General features: G+C 42.2%; 1 protein-coding gene across 1 annotated transcript in view; it reads left to right on the top strand.

The window, feature by feature from the left end:
- Positions 1–734: 734 nt before the first annotated feature.
- The window catches only part of LOC142109136 (C-X-C chemokine receptor type 6-like), a 34129-nt gene continuing 11944 nt past the window's right edge, over positions 735–22919 (top strand). The window contains exon 1 of the mRNA XM_075193196.1: positions 735–841. The gene's annotated coding sequence lies outside the window, so the exon portion shown is untranslated. The remainder of the gene's footprint in view (positions 842–22919) is intronic.

Here is a 22919-nt window from a genome sequence, read left to right on the forward strand (position 1 = left end):
CTGACCTTATTTTACAGACATTTATACCATTACAGTAGGAGATAAGTTCTATTGCAAAAAGAGTGGGACGCCATGTTTGGGGACAATGCTCACAGTTGTCCAAAGGTGATTTTCACAGGTTACAAGGCCTTACCCAAATACCTTCTGTAAAATGTTTTCCTAATCGGACACTAATTAGATGTTATATTTTTAGAAGGAGGAAAAAAATTAATACTTTTAGTACTAATTCAAAACAAATCCAAATCATTTGTCCAAGGTTCTATAAACTTGTAAGTGTTACAATGAATAATTAGGTTACAACTGTGCTGGCTTATACACTCCCGAGTGTGTTTAAACATTTGGTAAACAAACCTTTAGCACCTCCCACCCTTGTCGTTACGTAGCACGCGGAAGTTGCGATGCGTATTATAAGATGAGCTTAAGATCCGATGCATCTTATATTCCGTTGCGTAAAGGACTGAAGGTGGGCGTGCTTTTCAACTTTCCATTCCTTATTGAATTGACAATTTCTTATCTCCCCGTTTGTTCGTAAAATACTGATTGTAACTTAAGCACAAGATCCGATCGCTAATGAATCAGGCGCGCTATGAAGATTGCGCAAGGTCACTCACGTACAGACCTATTTACCACCTACAGACCGGTGGCTTGATGAGCGATTTAAAAAAGGAACCTAACCCCCTCTCTTTTTTTTCTTTCTTTAAATGCTTTAACTACAGGAAACATTGCTCAACAGGAAATTCTATATATGAAGATATAAGGTTATCTACACAAAACTGACTAAACAAAATCTTAGTTATATGTCATTTGCAGTCGGACAGCTACCACAATATCTGTCAAAAAGGTAAGTCATTGTGCAAGCTGATAACTGTAGGTACATGTACAAGATATTAATGTTTGTATGCATTGTACGTAATTGACCGAATTAGTGACATGAAGAAAAAGCTACTACATTTATTATAAATAATGATGATGTTTACATGTAACAATAACATTACCCTGAATATATGAATAAATAGATGAACCACCAGTTCTAGTTTAGAGTATTTAAGCTTTTTTCAGGATCTAAATTTTGTTTAAACCTCCACAAATTTATACACAGTTCATTTAAAAATAAATTTATAAATCTATCAGAATATATGGAACACATGAGAAATAGACAGATAAACTAACTGACAGATACATAGACAGATATTAGATATATAGATAGATATGAGATAGATAGATATGAGATAGATAGATAGATATATAGATAGATATTAAATATATAGATAGATATATAGATAGATATTAGATATATAATTAGATATGAGATAGATAGATATGAGATATATATATATATATATATATATATATATATAGATAGATATGATATAGATAGATAGATAGATATGATATAGATAGATATGATATAGATAGATATGATATAGATAGATATGATATAGATAGATATGATATAGATAGATATGATATAGATAGATATGATATAGATAAGATATAGATAGATATGATATATATATATATATATATATAGATAGATATGAGATAGATAGATATGAGATAGATAGATAGATATTAGATATATAGATATGATATAGATACAATTGTAAAGCTCTACGGAATTTGCTGGCGCTATATAAATAAATGTTGATGATGGTGATATGAATAGAGATAGATATGAATAGGGATAGTTAGATAGATATGAGATAGATTGATAGATATGAGATAGATATATAGATAGATATGAGATAGATAGATAGATAGACAGATATATGATATAGATAGATATGATATAGATAGATATGATATAGATAGATATGATATAGATAGATATGATATAGATAGATATGATATAGATAGATAGATATAGATAGATATGATATAGATAGATATGATATAGATAGATATGATATAGATAGATATGATATAGATAGATATGATATAGATAGATATGATATAGATAGATATGATATAGATATATAGATAGATATAGATAGATATGATATAGATATATAGATAGATATAGATAGATATGATATAGATATATAGATAGATATAGATAGATATGATATAGATATATAGATAGATATAGATAGATATGATATAGATATATAGATAGATATAGATAGATATGATATAGATAGATATGATATAGATATATAGATAGATATAGATAGATATGATATAGATATATAGATATAGATAGATATGATATAGATAGATATGATATAGATAGATATGATATAGATAGATATGATATAGATAGATATGATATAGATAGATATGATATAGATAGATATGATATAGATATATAGATAGATATGATATAGATAGATATGATATAGATATATAGATAGATATAGATAGATATGATATAGATAGATATGATATAGATAGATATGATATAGATAGATATATGATATAGATAGATAGATATGAGATAGATAGATAAATATATGATATAGATAGATAGATATGAGATAGATACATAGACAGATATATGATATAGATAGATAGATATGAGATAGATACATAGACAGATATATGATATAGATAGATAGATATGAGACAGATACATAGACAGATATATGATATAGATAGATAGATATGAGACAGATACATAGACAGATATATGATATAGATAGATAGATATGAGATAGATAGACAGATATATGATATAGATAGATAGATATGAGACAGATACATAGACAGATATATGATATAGATAGATAGATACATAGACAGATATATGATATAGATAGATAGATAGACAGATGTATGATATAGATAGATAGATATGAGACAGATACATAGACAGATATATGATATAGATAGATAGATATGAGATAGATACATAGACAGATATATGATATAGATAGATAGGTATGAGACAGATACATAGACAGATATATGATATAGATAGATAGATAGATAGATAGATAGATATAGATATGATATAGATAGATATGATATAGATAGATATGATATAGATAGATATGATATAGATAGATATGATATAGATAGATATGAGATAGATAGATATGAGATAGATAGATATGAGATAGATAGATAGATATAGATAGATATGAGATAGATAGATATGAGATAGATAGATATGATATAGATAGATATGAGATAGATAGATATGAGATAGATAGATATGAGATAGATAGATAGATATAGATAGATATAGATAGATAGATATAGATAGATATGAGATAGATAGATATAGATAGATAGATATGAGATAGATAGATATAGATAGATAGATATGATATAGATAGATATAGATAGATATGAGATAGATAGATATGAGATAGATAGATATGAGATAGATAGATATGAGATAGATAGATATGAGATAGATAGATATGAGATAGATAGATATGAGATAGATAGATATGAGATAGATATGATATAGATAGATATGATATAGATAGATATGATATAGATAGATATGATATAGATAGATAGATATAGATATGATATAGATAGATATGATATAGATAGATATGATATAGATAGATATGATATAGATATATAGATAGATATAGATAGATATGATATAGATATATAGATAGATATAGATAGATATGATATAGATATATAGATAGATATAGATAGATATATAGATAGATATATAGATAGATATAGATAGCTATGATATAGATAGATATGATATAGATATATAGATAGATATAGATAGATATGATATAGATATATAGATAGATATAGATAGATATGATATAGATATATAGATAGATATAGATAGATATGATATAGATAGATATGATATAGATATAGATATATAGATAGATATAGATAGATATGATATAGATATAGATATATAGATAGATATGATATAGATATATAGATATGATATAGATAGATATGATATAGATACAATTGTAAAGCTCTACGGACTTTGCTGGCGCTATATATATATATAAATGTTGATGATGGTGATATGAATAGAGATAGATAGATAGATATGAATAGGGATAGATATGAGAGATAGATATATATGAATAGGAATAGATAGATATTAGATAGACAGATAGATATTAGATAGATAGATATTAGATAGATAGATAGATAGATATGATATATATAGATAGATATGATATATATAGATAGATATGATATATATAGATAGATATGAGATAGATAGATAGATACATATGAATAGGAATAGATAAATATGAGATAGATAGGAGATAGATAGATAGATATGATATAGATAGATAGATAGATAGATATGATATGAGATAGATAGATAGATATGAATAGAGATAGATATGAGATAGATAGGAGATAGATAGATATGATATAGATAGATAGATATGATATAGATAGATAGATATGAGATAGATATGATTTAGATAGATACATATGAATAGGGATAGATATGAGATAGATAGGAGATAGATAGATATATAGATATTAGATAGATAGATAGATAGATATAACTGAGGGCACTTTTAATTTGTGTTTAATTTTATGGAGAAATGATATTTCTCTGAGGTTTCTGATTGGACATTCCCATAACTATATGCTAGGATATCATCATGTATATGTAGTGGTCTGTGCTGGCTGAAATAACAGCACAGTCTTCTGTATTGGGCACCAGACTATCTCTCATGATGACCTTTATTATAGCAGTCTCTATACAAGCTTAGTCCTAATAGAAGAGTAAAGATCTCTCCTCAGCCTCCCTCTCTGTCACTAGGCTGACAGCTTATGATGCCATGTGCTGATCCCCTGGGCTTGGATCTAGGCACTAGCTGACTTGGGTCTACTCTCCATGTTGGCTCTGCTCACCTGCAGTCACATTTACCTTCCAGAGGAGCTCTACACGGAGCTATCAGTATCCAAAGGGGCCGTGATCTTAATAAGGAAGCTGCTTTCTGTGTTCAGTTTAACGTTACAGAATCTGTCACTGGCTCTATAGCAGATATGTTTCAGCACTTTATCTGAGCACTGTCTTTCTGTCAAGGTCTTACCATAAAGACAGATCTGTAAAGCATTGTACTGATTGAACTCAGCAACCCCATGAAACAATCAGGTGTGTTTTCATTTTTAAGGATTTTATTTATGTTTTTAAATACAGTATAATGAGCGTTGTCAGTATCCAAAGTGGGAGCACCTGCACAAGCAGTGGTACAGAATAAGTGACGTGGGTTGTGGCCGGACGCAGTGTCTTTAAATGTGCTCCGGCTCTGGAGGGGTTAATTTATCGGTGCTAGGAAATTATTGATTAAAATATATTATTTTAGATTATATGTTACAAAAATACATGTATTAGGAATGTGCACTGCAGCGCCGAAAAAGTAATACTCAGTGCTGAGGCATTGCATGGGTTAAAGAGGTCTGTTTAATTAAATTGAACGACTATTTAGTGTATGGGTGATGCAGAGCCAGCAAGTTAATTAATAGTGTAAAAATCTATATTATAAATGCTTAGTGGCGTGTGTTAGTCTGTCTGTGTGTGTGTGTGTGTGTGGAAAAAATAAAACCAAGCTGCAGCGCCACCTGCTGGGCGGAGTTATACACTGACCTACTAAATTCTTAGTGTGTGTGGGGAAAAAAATTCAGAAAGGGCTGAAATTTGGTATACTAAGATGTTTTTAATTTAATTTAATTTGTTAATTGTTAAAAGTGTTTATAAAGATTTAAAAAAATATGTATATATTACTTGAAGGAGAAGTGACAGTTGGGAGTGGTTGGATGTTGCCGGGGGTGACAGTGGGGAGTGGTTGGTGGTTGCTGGGGGTGACAGTTGGGAGTGGTTGGTGGTTGCCAGGGGTGACAGTGGGGAGTGGTTGGTCGTTGCCGGGGGTGACAGAGCGAGAGGAGTGTGATACTCAGGACCGCTGAGAGAGATCCCTGTGTCTGGATAGACATCTGGATAGATGTGGGATGAAAATGAAGGATGAGGTGATGGAGAAGAATGATGAGGTGGTGACATGTGGACAAAACCACGTTAAAAAAGGGCGCTTACGTCGGGAAGTAACGCTCTTCCCCTGAGGAGGCCTGGGCTATGGCCCAAATGCATGACAAGAACCTTTTTAACACCTTAAGTAGCTTGATTTGACTAGAATGCATGAGTATCATGCACGGGTTAACTTGTGTGTATATATGTGTTGTGTATGGGTGGTTACTATTGTACTACTGTGAATATGTCGACACATTCATTCTGCCACATGTTTAAAATGGTGACATTGTGACTGTCTACAGTAGTAATGTTGACAGTCACCACATCGACATTCAATGGGCAATGCTGGCATTACAGAAGCAATCATTAACACTACCCCCCAAAACACATTAACCCTAGTACTGCCAGTAGGTCCGGCGGCACAATACAGTATATAACTAACAAACAGTGCCCCCCCCCCCCACCTTCCCCACCCAGATTAACCTTAGTGCTGCCTGTCTGGGCTGGTACTAGCTAAATCGGGGAGGGGGGGGAGTGTGGGGTGCCTCCACAGTGGGGGGTCCTCCTGCCATAATGACAACCAGCCCCAGGCTGGTCAGCACAGAGCTGGATTCCCTAGGGAGATGGAGTCTTCAAAAAACAAAAACAGACCCCCCTTTGTGGTACCCAGCCCCATGTTAAAAGCACTGGGGCTCTTCCCACACTCCTGGGCAGTGGATGTGGGGTAATAAAATATATTTTTATTGTAAACAAACCATTTTGTGTTGGCACACTACAGGTCCCATCAAGGCCCAATAGCTGCCAGTAACAGTTTGGGCATGCTGTAGCTTTTAGTACTACAAGCACCAGCATAGCCATGGCTTCCAGGGCATGCTGGCACTTGGCGAACCGCCGGGACCTGTAGTGCACCAACATAAAATTTCAATAAGCCACACACCTCGTTTGACAAATAAATGTATTTAAAATAAATAAAAAAAAACAGTAATACTCACCAACCACCAAGTTCTTCATCTGTAGTGATTCCAAACTTCCAAGCTTTCAAAATATAACTAATGAAATTAATTCCAAAGGTCCGTGATTGTCCAAAAAAATACAAAATTTATCCCAGGTTGGCAAAAAAAAATTCTTTTCTTCCAGTTTGAATAATCAAAATAATCCACTTCAACATGCTTGGAAACATAAAAAAAAACCTCTCACAGACGATGAACACTGGCTCCTGGCTGCAGGAGTTCCTGTTGCATAATGAAAAAATGACAGCCACTAAGCTTATTTATATCCTGGGGCTTTCAGCTCTGACAATGTGGGAAAGTGTCAGGTTATAAACAGACCTAGTGGCTGCCATTTTTTATGAAGAGCATGTGTGTGTGCCTGGGTCATTTATAGAGACTAATGCTTAAGTATAACTACAGTAGAAGGTAAGAAAGACTTTGGAAAGGATCACCTTATGGAGATAGGCTATTATAAATGAACCAATTGCACCAGATTTGGTTGTATTTGTGAGATTTGTTACTTAAGTATGCAGAAACTTTCTCCATAGTACCAGATTTTGTTGAGGAGCTGCTTCCAGGATGGTGTCTTCGGGTGCTTACAATGACTTACACCAAACATCTGCCCACATTGAGGATATGCCATACTTGCCAACTTTGCAGCATGATCTCCAGGAGGGGGTGACCACGTGACTCCCGTAGTTAGGCCCTGCCGCTGTCAAACTTTACCAGTATCAGCCTATCACTACAGTGGTGGGGCTGGGATGACACATTTAGACCCACCCCACTTCACCAACAAAGAGGGCAGGATGTGGGACGTTGCACGGCTCTCCTGGGAGCCAAGAGAACTCCCAAAAATTCAGGAGTCTCCCTGACATTCCGGGAGAGTAGGCAACTATGGGATATGCATGAAAACTTTATCAGGGTGCTTATCCAGCTCCTCCAATTGAGAACTGAGAAGGAAGGGCAAGGGGGCTCTTAGAGACTGAAACTTTAGTAATGTCGCTGATAAGGCTGGCTTTTTGAAAACCGGGAGATCTTAGTGTAGGTGTTAGGAACCCCTCCAGCCGGCACAACACAACCTGGAATCTACTCTGCCAATCAGGTGTTCACTGGAGCCCCTGATGGTGGGGACAGACTGGGCCGCAGACTGACAGAGGGTCGTAAAGTGTGTACCAGCTGGGGAGAACCCAGGCAAGCGGAGTGAGGTCCACGCAGAGGTCAAGGGCCGGCAGCAGACAACAGTATCGGTAAACAAGCTGAGGTCAGGGGTCACAGGCGGATAGCAGAAACGGTAAACAGGCCAGAAATCAGGGTCACAGGAAACACAAGCGAAGTCCAATTCAAAGCCAAAGGTCATACACGGGAAATCAGTAGCAGTATCAGAATACAGGAACAGGAACAAGCAGGTCAGCAGACTGGAGCACAGAAGCTATAACCGGCAATGAGGTAGCAGACCTCATTGCCTTAAGTAGTAAGCCCAGCCAATCAGAGCCTGGCTCTGATAATCCTCAGCCCCCTCTCACCTAGATTAATTAGCCCACAGGTGTTGTAATATTGTTGAGCGCATGCGCCCGGCTTCTCACCGCCGGGACGCAGCGCTGAAGCGTCCATCCGGGTCATGGGCGGAAGTGACGTCCCGGTCGCCATAGCGACTGCCGGGACGCAGGTAGGAGAGTCGCGGCGGCTGGGCACCGCCGCGGCTCGTAACAGTACCCCCCCCCTTGAGGAGGGGTCGAGGGACCCCGACATCCAGGTTTCTTTGGAAATTTTTTGAAGAAATCCTTCAACTGTTTAGGCGCACATAGTCGTCTTCGCGGGACCCAGGATCGTTCCTCTAATCCACGTTTTTTCCATTGTACTAAGAAGTGTACCTGCCCCTACACTTTTTTGGAGTCAAGAAATTTCTGGACCACAAATTTTTGTGGTGTGTTCCTATTTCCCACAGAAAGCCCTGTCGGCTGGGATTGACTCGGGTATAATACTGGTTTAAGTAATGAACAATGAAACGTGTTTGGAAATCTTTAGTGAGCCAAGAATCTTCAATCTAAAAGCTACCGGGTTGATCTGTTTGGTGATCATGAACGGACCAATAAATTTAGGGCCCAGTTTTTTACAAGGCTGTTTGAGCCTAATATTTCGAGTTGACAGCCACACTTTCTGGCCCACTTTGAATGAGCAGGCGGTACGGTGGCGATCCGGAATTTTTTTTTGCCCGACACTGAGGACTTCTTCAAGGAGGACTGAACTTTCCTCCAAATTACCTTCAGATCAGCAGCTGTGGAATGAATCTCCGGAATACCAGCAGATTTGAGAGAATATAGAGAATTAGACCTGGGATGGAAACTGAAATTACAGTAGAACGGGGAAGTTTGAGTAGCTGAATGAGATGACTTATTGTAGGCAAACTCTGCCCAGGGCAGCAAAGAGGACCAGTTGTCATGGAATTCTGAAGTATAACATCGGAGGAACTGTTCCAGTGACTGGTTAACCCTTTCAGTTTGCCCATTAGACTGAGGGTGGTATGCAAATGACAGACTTATCCGGATTCCGAGAAGGGTACAGAAGGATTTCCAGAACTGCGCTATGAATTGTGAACCACGATCAGAAACCATATCGGAAGGAAGTCCATGGGGCCGGAAAATATGTTGTGAATGAAGAGAATGGCCAGATCTCGAGCTGTAGGAAGCCTGGTTAATGGAATGAAATGTGCCATTTTGCTGAAACGGTCTACCACAACCCAAATAGTATTGTGTCCTGTAGAAGGTGGCAAATCAACAATAAAGTCCATGAACAAATGTGTCCAAGGTTTTACAGGAAAGGTCAATGGAACCAATTGACCTATCGGGCGAGTCCTGGGGACTTTGTTTCTGATGATGATGATTGAGCATAGAGGGCCTAATTTATCTTCAGAAGGTCTCTTATGGTAACATTGCTCTGTGCATGCTCAGAAACAGACTTTACTCCCATGCACGCAATTGCATGCAATTCATGGTAAACCGAGAGACACTTACTACTGCCTACTACTTAAAGGGGAAGAGGCAGATAAACCTAGGTAATGCACATTAAGGGCCTGCCGAGGGCATGTCAATGCGGATGCAGCCAATTCAAGCTCTGGGCATCTTGTACGAATGTTTTTTTTAAGCGCTATCATTTGCACCAGCTACAGGGCAGGTGTAAGTGCCAACTGATGACTGTCACGGTATCGTCTTTGTAATAAAAACATCGCGTATGCACTAGAGCACAGAACATGTAAGAGAAAAAATAAAACCAGATTGTATGTACAGTACACATTAGTAACAACCAATTCTACAGTTCAAGAACTCCTCTGTAATCTGGATTTAATAGTAAGAACTAGAGATGGTCACTGACCCCCGTGTTTTGGTTTTGTATTCGGTTTTCGATCTGGATTACCGTCGTGTTTTGGTTTTGCAAAGCTGCCATTGCGTGTTTTGGTTTTGGTTTTGTTTGGTTTTGTTTTGCTATTTTGTTGTAAAATCAATGTTTTTGGGCCTAAAATAACCCAATTTAGTGCTCCAACTGTTTCATAGATAAGTAATCTAATTGTAGAGGTAATAAATCATCCAAAAAACAGTTTAATTCCTGGTAGGTAGGCCTTCATTTATTCTACACACAAAACAGATTGTCTTCCTTTCCATCTATGCATATTGGCAATGCAGCCATCATCTTTGGATGTATATTACACCCTACAGTTCTAGTTAAATATGTAAAGAAATGGAAAAAGGCAGTTTGCTTTCTGTCTCTCTAGGCCCCCCTCCACTTGTCGAAAATACAAAAAAATTCAGCCGTTATAGACTGTACAATATTATGAAAAATGGACAAAGCCAGTTTAGGGTCACTCTGTCTATGACACCCTACCCTTAAGGATAAATTGCCCTAACAGCAGCCTTTCAAGATGGTACGTGATATGGAAATGCCCCAAGTCCCTTTCCTCTTTGGGGGTAGATTGCACCCTACACTTACATAGAAAGTTTTAAAAAGATGTTATCGTCATCATCTTCAGCTTCATCCTCACCCTCATCAGTGTGTACGTCATCATCACAGACTATCAATTCATCGCCGCTTGAATCCGCCATTAGAGAACAGTCAGTGCTTGGATGTCTTGGATGGTGAAGGCTTCCTCGTGGAAGATGTAGTTCATTTTTATAAACATCATTTTCTCCACATTTTTGGGAAGTAACCTTCTACGGTGATCACTGACTAAGTTTCCTGCTGTGCTGAACACTCGTTAAGAGTACACACTGGAGAGTGGGCAGCTTAGGTATTGCAAAGCAAGTTTATACATGGGTTTCCAAATGGCCTGCTTTTCTTCCCAGTAAGGAAAGGGACTGTCTGACATTTCCATATCAACTACCTCTTGAAAGTAATCCTCCACCATCCTTTGCATGTTTATACTCGTATTGGATGGAGTTATGGGCAATGTGACACATTTTTTTGAAAAATCCTTCAAACCAGCCCAGATGTTAAATTGTTCTGGTATGCCCCCTGCATCTTCCCTGCTTCTTTTTGGGAAATTTAATTTTTTACAAGCAGCAGCAGCTTGAGAAAGTGAAGGAGGACACGTCGTCAAGCCGAGGCCCAGTTCAGTGGCCAACTTGCTGAGCAATAGCTCCTTGCAAAAGTTCACATCTCGCTCATTTACAAGTAAAGACTCAATGTAGGTCTTAAACCTTGGATCAAGCACAGTGGCCAAAACGTACTGATCCGAGTTCAAGATCTTAATAACTCGAGGATCATTGTGAAGAGAATTAAGTACTTGATCGACAAGGCCAACATACTTTGCTGAATTGCTTGCTTTCAGCTCCTCCTTCATTTTCTCAAGCTGCTTTTCCAATAGTCTAATTAAAGGAATGACTTGGCTCAAACTAGCAGAGTCTGCACTCACCTCACACGTCACAACTTCAAATGGTTTCAGCACCTTGCACAGCACTGAAAGGATTCCCCACTGTGCAAGAGTGAAATTCATCCCCCCTCCTTTCCCAATGTCATGGCTTGTGCAATATGCTTGGATGGCTTTGCGCTGTTCCTCCATCCTCTGAAGCATGTACAGGGTGGAATTCCACCTAGTTACCACCTCTTGCTTAAGTTGGTGGCAGGGCAAGTTAAACTGCTCTTGGAGCTGCTGTAATCTCCTACATGCTGTGGCAGAATGCCTGAAATGGCCTGAAATTTTACGGGTCACCGAAAGCATCTCCTGCACCTCACGGTTATTTTGTAGGAAGCTCTGCACCACCAAGTTGATGGTGTGAGCAAAACAGGGAATGTGCTGGAAATCACCCAGCTGTAATGCTCGCACTATATTGTTGGCGTTATCAGAAATGACATACCCTGGGGAGAGTCCAAGTGGTATAAGCCATGTATCAATCGCATCTCTCAGTTTGCGTAACAAATTGTCAGCTGTATGCCTGTTAGTGAAGCCGGTGATACAAAGAGTGGCCTCTCTGTGACAAATGTTACGTAGTGGTGTACATGCTGCTGCTGTTCTTGCTGGTGAAGGTGAATGACCAACCCAGTGGGCTGTCACAGTCATATAGTCTTTGGTTTGCCCACTTCCACTTGTCCACATATCTGTGGTTAAGTGGACAGTGGGCAGAATGGAATTTTTCAGCGCAATCTCTACATTTGTACACACTTTTTGGTATAGTTGTGTAATTGCTTTACGGGAGAATTGGTGTTGCGATGGAATTCTGTAACGCGGACACAAAACCTCAATTAAATGTAAAAAACCAGCTGCGTTTATTGTGGAGATTGGACGCAGATCTAACACTAACATTGCAGTCATGGCGTCTGTGATTCGCTTGGCGACTGGGTGACTGCTGTCATATTTGCTTCCCCTCGCAAATGATTGTTTCACAGTTAATTGCTGAAATGTAGGACTGCTCATTTTCTTGACCTGCCTCTGGGCTGACGATTCACCCCCAGCAGCAGCAGCAGCAGCAGTGGGACTAACGCTTTCTTCAGAGGAATCAATAATAGTGCCGGAGTCATCCAGCCTTAAGTGGGATGCCGGGCTAACTCCGAGCGCTACTGAGGATATTGATGAGAATGGTGTGGTGGATGTATTTTGTAGCCGTCGGGATGTCGGTGAGCGGAGGGTCTTAGCTGATGATGGAGTGCTTGTAATTTTTTGGGAAGAACCTTCAGCTTTCCTCAACACTTTGCCATGAACTCTTGTTAAATGGCGTAACATAGACGAGGTTCCAAGATGGTTAAGGTCCCTCCCTCGACTGACTGTGGCTTGACATACACTACAAATGGCTATACAATTGTTGTCTGGATTTGGGGAGAAATAATTCCACACATAAGAAGTGGATTTTTTTGTTTTATGCCCAGGCATGACAATGGCCTTTTTCTTGTCACGTGCCAGAACTGCTGCCACTGGTGCAGGACTTACACTAACAACCTCATCCTCATCAACATCCTCATTAGCGCCCTCGTCGCCTAAACAAATCTCCCCCTCATCCTCTTCTAATTCCAAAGTGGCATCTTCAATTTGTGTATCACCGGCTACACTCGTGCTATTAAGGCACACATCAGCAAAATGCTCACGATTAGACATCCCACTGTTGGTTGGACTCTCCACAGGGATTGGTGTAATTTCTGAATCAGAGCATACATTATCCTTTAATGCCTTACTGTTATCTTGCAGCTCGGCTTTGACGCGTAACAGTAGTTGTGCACCAATTGTAGGCTCTGTAACTTTTTGGGATCTGCCACTAATAGCCAAAGGTGAAGGCCTCATTCTCTCTTTGCCACTGCGTGTGTAGAATGGCATGTTGCCAATTTTATTTTTATCGGCACTTAACTTTTGCTCAGTAACACTTCTTTTTCGCTTCAACACAGTAAATTTTTGTTTTTTGGACTGATTTCGAAACACTGTGTAGTTTGACATCGCCTTGCCCAGATGACGTACTGGGAACACTAACATCAGGACTGGTGACAGAACCTGGTTGCTCATTCTGATCATATGTGGAATGCTTTGAATCCATTCTGAGCCCAAAGCACTGGGGAGTGCTAAAAATTAGTTGGTAGATACTGCTGACAGATAGTAATTTTGACAGCCAGAAATATTTGTGCACAATTATGGGGGACACCCCAAAAGCACTGGGGAGTGCTAAAAATTAGTTGGTAGATACTGCTGGCAGATAGTAATTTTGACAGCCAGAAATATTTATGCACAATTATGGGGGACACCCCAAAAGCCCTGGGGAGTGCCAAATATTGAAAATAGAAAACCTCTATCCTCCTCTCTTCTCTAGCAATTTTTGTTACAATTGGAATCAGAATATTGGATTCTCTGTCCCTGCTCTAATCAGCCTGTGACTACACCCTGCTCTCTCCCTCTGTCAAATGGCGATGGATTGCTGTGGAGGCGTGTATTTATAATCTTGAAGTATCGCGAGAACCGATCCCCGAGATCTGACGAACTCACGATGACGTTCGGGAGAGCAGCGCTCGGTACTCGGATACCCAGAGTTCGGGTGGGCTCGGTTTTCGGGGAACCGGACCCGCCCATCTCTAGTAAGAACATTGCTTTGCCTGAAATCCTTGTCTTCTTTTTCATAGAAGCCCTGATTTAGCCATCTGAGGGACTTTGGCAGTAAAGTGAAGGCTTAGTTCTCACTTTGCTGCTATATACCTGTAATCCTCCTCCGAGCCTGTAGACTTATGCAGTGTCGGACTGGGACATGAAGGGCCCACTGGGGGACTGCAATGCTAGGGCTCCACCAGAGGGGGTGTGGTGAGCCATCATAGAGGCGAGACCAGATACTAGAGGGGGAGTGGTCAGCCCACAAAGGACAGCTAGCATCATAGTGTAGTATATAAAGAATGCAGTGTGTATATAAACACTTGACCTGCTCCTTAGATTGGGCAGAACAGTCACCAAAAATTGGGATTGTCCCACTAGATTCAGAACATTTGACAGACTGTCCTACCTGTTCTTGCCACTTTTACCACCTGTGGCTGCTGGTTTCTTTAGTTGCGACTTGTCTGGATCCTGGAATGTTGGGGGCCCTACTTGGAAAAAAAAATGGGTACATTTAGAAAATTCCAACCAGCCCTGGCGTTAAATCACTAGGACCCACAATTAATACTTAGGCCTTCCTCCAGCCCCAACATTAAAATAATAGTATTCCCATTTAAAAAATAAACCTATTTTCCTCCCTCCAAAGCCCCGTCAATAAATTAATAGCATTTACTTATAATTAATATACCTATTTCCTGTAACCGTCACTGTCATTAAATATTCACATTTAATAAATAGACCTCATGCTCCTCAAACTCAGTTCCTCAATTAATAGCCCCCAAACCACCCCATCTTAAATTAATAGTCCCCACTATAAAATTAAATTGTCCCATCATCACCCCACAAACATATTAGCACGCATTAGTTAGCCACCACCTACCACACACACACACACACATTACTGTGCCCCTTCATCACCATGCTGTGCCCCCTTATGATCCCACTGTTCCCTCCATGCTGCCTTTGCTCCCCCCTTCTCCTGGCCGCCCCTTTCATCACCCTGTGCCATGCTGCTTTGGCCCCCCTTCATCACCCTGTGCCATGCTGCTTTGGCCCCCCTTCATCACCCTGTGCCATGCTGCTTTGGCCCCCCTTCATCACCCTGTGCCATGCTGCTTTGGCCCCCCTTCATCACCCTGTGCCATGCTGCTTTGGCCCCCCTTCATCACCCTGTGCCATGCTGCTTTGGCCCCCCTTCATCACCCTGTGCCATGCTGCTTTGGCCCCCCTTCATCACCCTGTGCCATGCTGCTTTGGCCCCCCTTCATCACCCTGTGCCATGCTGCTTTGGCCCCCCTTCATCACCCTGTGCCATGCTGCTTTGGCCCCCCTTCATCACCCTGTGCCATGCTGCTTTGGCCCACCTTCATCACCCTGTGCCATGCTGCTTTGGCCCCCCTTCATCACCCTGTGCCATGCTGCTTTGGCCCCCCTTCATCACCCTGTGCCATGCTGCTTTGGCCCCCCTTCATCACCCTGTGCCATGCTGCTTTGGCCCACCTTCATCACCCTGTGCCATGCTGCTTTGGCCCACCTTCATCACCCTGTGCCATGCTGCTTTGGCCCCCTTCATCACCCTGTGCCATGCTGCTTTGGCCCCCCTTCACACTCTGCCATGCTGCTTTGGCCCCCCCTTCACACTTTGCCATGCTGCTTTGGCCCCCCTTCACACTCTGCCATGCTACTTTGGCCCCCCTTCATCACCCTGTGCCATGCTGCCTTTGCTCCCCCTTCACAATCTGCCATGTTGCCTTTGCTCCCCCTTCACACTCTGCCATACTGCCTTTGCTCCCCCTTACTTCCGTTCCTTTACTTACCTATTCTATCGGATTCTTTCTTCTCTTTTTTTCTCTTCTTGTCTTCTATCTTCTTGCCGACTAATCTCTGCGCCGCTCCTCACTGAACGTCGGGCGTGATGACGTCACGCCCTACATTCAGTGTGAATGGAGCAGAGAGTAGGGAGGAGGGACGCCGGCGCCTCGATTATGTGAGTATTTTTTTTTTTTTAAGGTACCCGCCCCCAGTGAAGAGGGGAGCCATCAGGCCATCATGGACGGGGCTTATCGGAGGATACCCCCGACGGGCCAGTCCGACCCTGGACTTATGGACCATACCTAATTGGGTGACCATTTTGAGGCTTCAAGCAGTTTCTGACAAGGGCTAGGGTCATTAGCATGAATATTGCAGGAAGTCGGGTCCAGGTTAGGAAGCGGCAAAAACGCCTAAGGTGTCTGAAGCTGGTTCTAACGACCAGAAGGGACTTGTCACTCACCGGACTGTGAGTGCTTCTTCCCGGACATTTAGGAACCGTGGCCGTCCTCCATCCTGAGGGACTGCGCATGCGCAGCCCTTTCTATACCTCCAGTGTATGTTCCTTTAACTTAATTGGCAGATCAGGCAACCTCCCTATATTAAGCACCTGTGGTCATCACCACATTGCCTGATCTTGGAGTCTCATTCCCCATGAGTCTCTGAAGGTGTTCCTGTGTTTCCTTGTTCATTCAGCCCTGCTGATTCCTGTGGTTTCCAAACCACTTCTACCTCTGTGGTTTCCAAACCACTTCTGCTACTGTGGTTCCCATACCACTTCTACCATCTACTATATCATCGTGACTGTGAGCTGATTCCTATCCGCTGCCTCCGTGCACTACAGTCTTCTAATCACTTCAACTCTACCATATATCATTGGGACTGTTAGCTGATGCCTATCCGCTGCCTCCGTGCATTACAGGCTTCAACCACATCCACTCACCTGTTCATGATTGTGACTGCCAGCTGATTCCTATCCGCTGCCTCCGTGCACTACAGGCTTCAACCTGCAACTCGTCTGTGTTTCATCATCGTGACTGCTAGCTGATTCCTATCCGCTGCCTCCGTGCACTACAGTCTTCAACCTGCAACCCGTCTGTGTTTCATCGTGACTGTTTGGCTGATTCCTATCCGCTGCCTCTGTGCGCTTCAGTCTTCAGTCCTTGTCTACTCTACCGTGTTTCCTTGAGTCTGCTGCCTATTGCTACCCGCTACTCTCCGTGATCATCTGTTCCAGTTCAACTCTGCTCCGGTGTCCCATCGTTACTGCACCTGCTGGTTGCTATTGGTTACCTCCGTGTTCCCGCAGAGACCCGCTGCTGTTACTTCTCAGCGCTACTCATCCATCTACTGCTGATCCGCTCTCCACACCTTCCTGTGTTCCCTGCTGGTCTACCTACCTGTGCGCTGCACCTGCTAGACCCCTGCTTCACCCATCCAGGGACTTGTATCCTGCTGGCCTCCTGCCCTTCAGGTATCTCTGCACTCCTGTCTGACTGCCTTCTCCTGAACCACGGTATGCATACTTCCCATTGACTGTGCTGTGTATTGCATACCTTGCTGGACTGTGTTGGTTCTCCTCTGGAGTGTACTATCCGCTGAGTCTATTGCCATCATTGACTGTGTTGGTTCTCCTCTGGAGTGTACTATCTGCTGACTCTACTGCCATCATTGACTGTGTTATCTCATGCCGGGTTACTTCAAGAGACTTTCTATATTGGCAGTGTTGTTCAGTCATTTATACATTTATATTGTGCATATTACTGTGGATCAAAGTCAAGGTGCCCGTGTATATATTGTGTTGCAGTCTCTCCCCGTGCACCTCCTCACATATATATTCAGTAGTACAACTTGCTAGTGGCAGACCACTGACTCCTGTTTACAGTTTCACCTGTTCCAGTATCCTCTCACATAGCAGTGGTACAACTTGCTAACGCAGACCACTGACTCCCCGGATACCTCCACTTGGATTCCATTCCTTCACTCAGACAGCGGTACAACTTGCTATCCGCAGACCGCTGAATCTCATCACCTCCTCGTTTCTGTTGGACATTCCTCCTCACTATAGCAGTGGTACAACTTGCTACCGCAGACCACTGACTACCTTCACGTGTCCTTTGTCCATACAGTTCCTCGTGTATTACTACCTCCATATTGCCAGTGCTGCTAGTCATAGACTTTCCTGAGCATCTCATCATCTGCTATTTCCTGTTCCGTGATCACCCTGCTACCAGAGTACCATATTACCACCTATACTGCTCTGGTAAGCCTATCACCTGGTGATCCCTGGGTAAAGACTCCTAGTGCCCGTGACAGTAAGATCAGGCCATGACAGACCCAGATACGGAACCTACTGCTAAAGAGATGCTGCAGCATCTGGTCAGCCGTGTGGAGCAACAGGATGCTCGCCAACAGCTGTTACTTCAATGTTACCAATCGTTAACCTCCCAAGGAACATCTGGACAGACTGTTACAGCTAGTATTGAAGCTCCTGTGCTTTCCTCCGTTTCCCCAGTGCCATCCCAGGTGTCTACAGCTCCTACGCTTCACCTGCCTACTCCGTCAAAATATGACGGGGACCCCAAAACTTGTAGAGGTTTCCTTAACCAATGTTCAGTCCATTTTGAACTCCAACCTCAAAATTTTTCTACCCATCGTTCCAGAGTGGCCTATCTTATCTCATTGTTTTCTGGACAAGCCCTGGCTTGGGCCTCCCCTCTGTGGGAAAGAAACGATCCAATTCTACAAGATAGTGCCAAATTCATTTCCACGTTCCGAAGTGTGTTCGATGAACCAGGTCGTGTGACCTCCGCTGCTTCCAGCATTCTTCGTTTGCGACAAGGCTCCCATACAGTAGGACAGTATGTCATTCAATTTAGGATCTTAGCCTCTGAACTTCAGTGGAACACTGAAGCATTAGTTGCCGCCTTCTGGCAGGGGCTCTCCGATAAAATTAAAGATGCACTGACTACCCAAGAGCTTCCTTCGTCACTAGAAGATTTGATCTCTCTTTGCCATCGTGTAGACATGAGATTTCGTGAAAGAGAATCTGAGAAAACAACTTCTGCTAAAGCACCTCTTCGTTTAAACCCTCAATTTCGTCCAGTTTCACCTTCTGTGATTCCCATGGAGATAGGACGTTCCAAATTATCTTTAGAAGAGAGGAAACGAAGAGTAAAGAATAGACTCTGTATCTATTGTGCTGATTCCACACATATGCTCAGTTCTTGCCCTAAGAAATCGGGAAATGCCAGGCCCTAACTAGTTCTGGAGAGGTGAAGTTAGGGTCCCTGGAGTCCTCTCCATTGTCTATGAAATCTAAAGTCTGCGCTTTCGATGTTACGATTTCCTTTGCTACCAAATCCTTTGAGTCACAGGCATTGATTGATTCCGGAGCAGCAGGAAATTTCATTTCTAAATCACTAGTGAATCAATGGTCCCTACCAGTGATCACTTTAAAAACACCCATTACTGTGACGGCTATAGATGGATCACGTCTCATCAATGGTCTCATCACCCAGAGTACGTCTCCAGTAACCCTTCAGATTGGTGTACTACACCATGAAGAAATTTCGTTTTTAATTCTTCCTGTTACGACAAGTCCGATTGTCTTAGGCCTTCCATGGCTTCAATGTCACTCTCCCCAGATTGACTGGCGCACCCCTCAAGTTACGTCTTGGGGGCCTGAATGTCACCATCGTTGTCTCTCTCAAGTTATTCCTCTTAAAGTACAGCAATCTTCCATCTCATCGTCCTCCCCGGGACTCCCTCCTCAGTATGCTTCATTTGCCGATGTGTTTGATAAAGCTCAGTCTGAACGTCTTCCTCCTCATCGTTCTTGGGATTGTCCGATCGACCTTCTACCTGGCAAGACTCCTCCCAGGGGTCGGGTCTATCCTCTCTCGTTACCTGAAACTCAAGCCACATCTGAGTACATACAGGAGAATCTCCAGCGTGGGTTCATTCGACCTTCCACCTCTCCCGCTGGAGCTGGGTTCTTCTTCGTCAAAAAGAAGGATGGATCATTACGCCCTTGTATAGATTTTCGTGGACTCAACGCCATTACTATCAAGAATCGGTATCCCATTCCGCTGATCACTGAGCTATTTGATCGCATCAAGGGAGCTCGGATATTTACTAAGTTGGATCTTCGTGGTGCCTACAATTTAATTAGAATCCGTTCCGGTGACGAATGGAAGACCGCGTTTAACACCAGAGATGGGCATTACGAATATTTAGTAATGCCCTTTGGGCTGTGTAATGCCCCCGCGGTTTTCCAGGGTTTCATCAATGAGATCTTTCGGGACTTATTATATGTATGTGTCGTTGTCTACCTGGACGACATATTGATCTTCTCACAGGACCTGCCTTCTCATCACCAACATGTGGCAGAGGTCCTCTCCAGACTACGGAAAAACTCATTGTTCTGTAAATTGGAAAAATGTTCATTCGAGTTACCCCAGATTCCATTCTTGGGGTATATAGTTTCCGGAGTTGGCCTGAAGATGGATCCAGACAAAGTAAATGCTGTACTACATTGGCCTCAGCCAACTACTCTTCGTGCCATCCAGCGTTTTTTAGGTTTTGCCAATTACTATAGACGCTTCATTCAAGACTTCTCATCCATTGCATCTCCCATTGTGGCCTTAACTCGGAAAGGGGCTAATACTAAGCAATGGTCATCTGAGGCTCTCCAAGCCTTTCAAATCCTCAAAGAGTCCTTCTCGTCTGCTCCCATTCTGCGACAACCTGATGTGACACTCCCCTTCTTCCTAGAAGTAGATGCCTCTAATGTGGGCTTAGGAGCTATTCTCTCCCAACGCTCGGAGCAACAAAAATTACATCCTTGTGCCTTCTACTCTCGGGGTCTTCTGCCCGCAGAGAAAAATTATACTATCGGGGACAAGGAGTTGCTGGCCATCAAAGCTGCATTAGAGGAATGGAGATACTTGTTGGAAGGAGCTCGCCATCCGGTGACGATCTTCACGGATCATAAGAACTTGTCATATTTGCAATCTGCTCAATGCTTGAACCCTCGTCAAGCAAGATGGTCTCTTTTCTTTTCCCGTTTTGAATTAATTATAACCTTCAAACCAGCCGCTAAGAACAAGAAAGCTGACGCTCTATCTCGAGCTTTTGTGACGTCCTCTGATGTAGAAGAGGTTCCCAACCATGCTATTCTAGACCCCAAATGTATTTCTCTGGCTGCTTCATCCACCAAAATGCTACCATTTGGGAAGACCCTTGTGCCTCCTACTCTGAGGAGGAAAATCCTTTCGTGGTTCCATGCCTCTCGTTTTTCTGGACACGCCGGTGAACACAAGACCTTTGAGATTCTCTCTCGTAGTTACTGGTGGCCTTCAATGAGGAGAGACGTCAAAGAGTTTATTGCTTCCTGTGATTTATGTTCTCAGTTCAAATCCTCCCGCAGAACTCCAGCAGGGTTGCTGCGACCACTACCCATTCCGTCCAAGCCTTGGACCCATATTAGTATGGATTTCGTTACTGATTTGCCACCAAGTAAGAATCACAATACTATTTGGGTAGTGGTAGACAGATTTTCGAAGATGGCCCATTTCGTCCCTCTGTCCGGTTTACCTTCCTCGTCTACTCTGGCTGAACATTTCATTAAAGAAATCTTCCGCATCCATGGATGTCCGTCTGAGATTGTGTCGGATAGAGGAGTACAATTCGTTTCCAGATTCTGGCGGGCCCTTTGTAAAACCTTGGGCATACGATTAGCACTCTCATCGTCTTACCATCCGCAATCTAACGGACAAACGGAACGAGTCAATCAAGATCTTGAAACTTTTATTAGGATGTTCTCTTCAGCCAACCAAGACAACTGGGTAGAATTGCTCCCTTGGGCTGAATTCGCCCATAACAACATGTACCATGAGTCATCATCCAAAACTCCATTCTTTGTGGTCTACGGTCACCATCCGTCTTTTCCGGAATTTCCTGCCCTCCCGCCCACCCAAGTTCCTGCTGTGGAGACTGCTTGTCAAACCTTCAAAAATATCTGGTCTCAGGTCAAAACCTGTTTAAGGAAGACATCTAATAAATATAAGTCTTTCGCAGATAAGAAGAGGCGGGCTATTCCACCACTAAAAATTGGAGATCGGGTTTGGTTATCTACCAAAAATATTCGTTTGAAGGTTCCATCTATGAAATTCGCCCCTCGTTTTATTGGTCCATATAGGATCATTCAAGTTATCAATCCAGTATGTGTTAAACTTCTTCTTCCTAAGAATCTTCGGATTTCCAATGCCTTCCATGTGTCCTTGCTCAAACCTCTCATCATCAACCGTTTCTCGACTCCTCCCTCAGCACCGCAGCCAGTTCAAGTTCATCAGGAGGAGGATTTCGAGATTACTGAGGTATTGGATGCAAAAATTTCGCGAGGAGTCCTCCGTTTCCTCGTTCATTGGAAGGGCTTTGGTCCTGAAGAGCGTTCATGGATCAAAGCTGAAGATCTTAATGCTCCTGCCCTTCTGAAGAAGTTTTATTCCAAAAATCCGGACAAGCCCGGTTCCAGGCGTTCTGTGCCCACCTTTAAAAGGGGGGGTACTGTCACTCACCGGACTGTGAGTGCTTCTTCCCGGACATTTAGGAACCGTGGCCGTCCTCCATCCTGAGGGAC

Source organism: Mixophyes fleayi, chromosome 12 (genome assembly GCF_038048845.1).
Source record: "Mixophyes fleayi isolate aMixFle1 chromosome 12, aMixFle1.hap1, whole genome shotgun sequence".
In the NCBI taxonomy this organism is placed as follows: Eukaryota; Metazoa; Chordata; class Amphibia; order Anura; family Limnodynastidae; genus Mixophyes; species Mixophyes fleayi.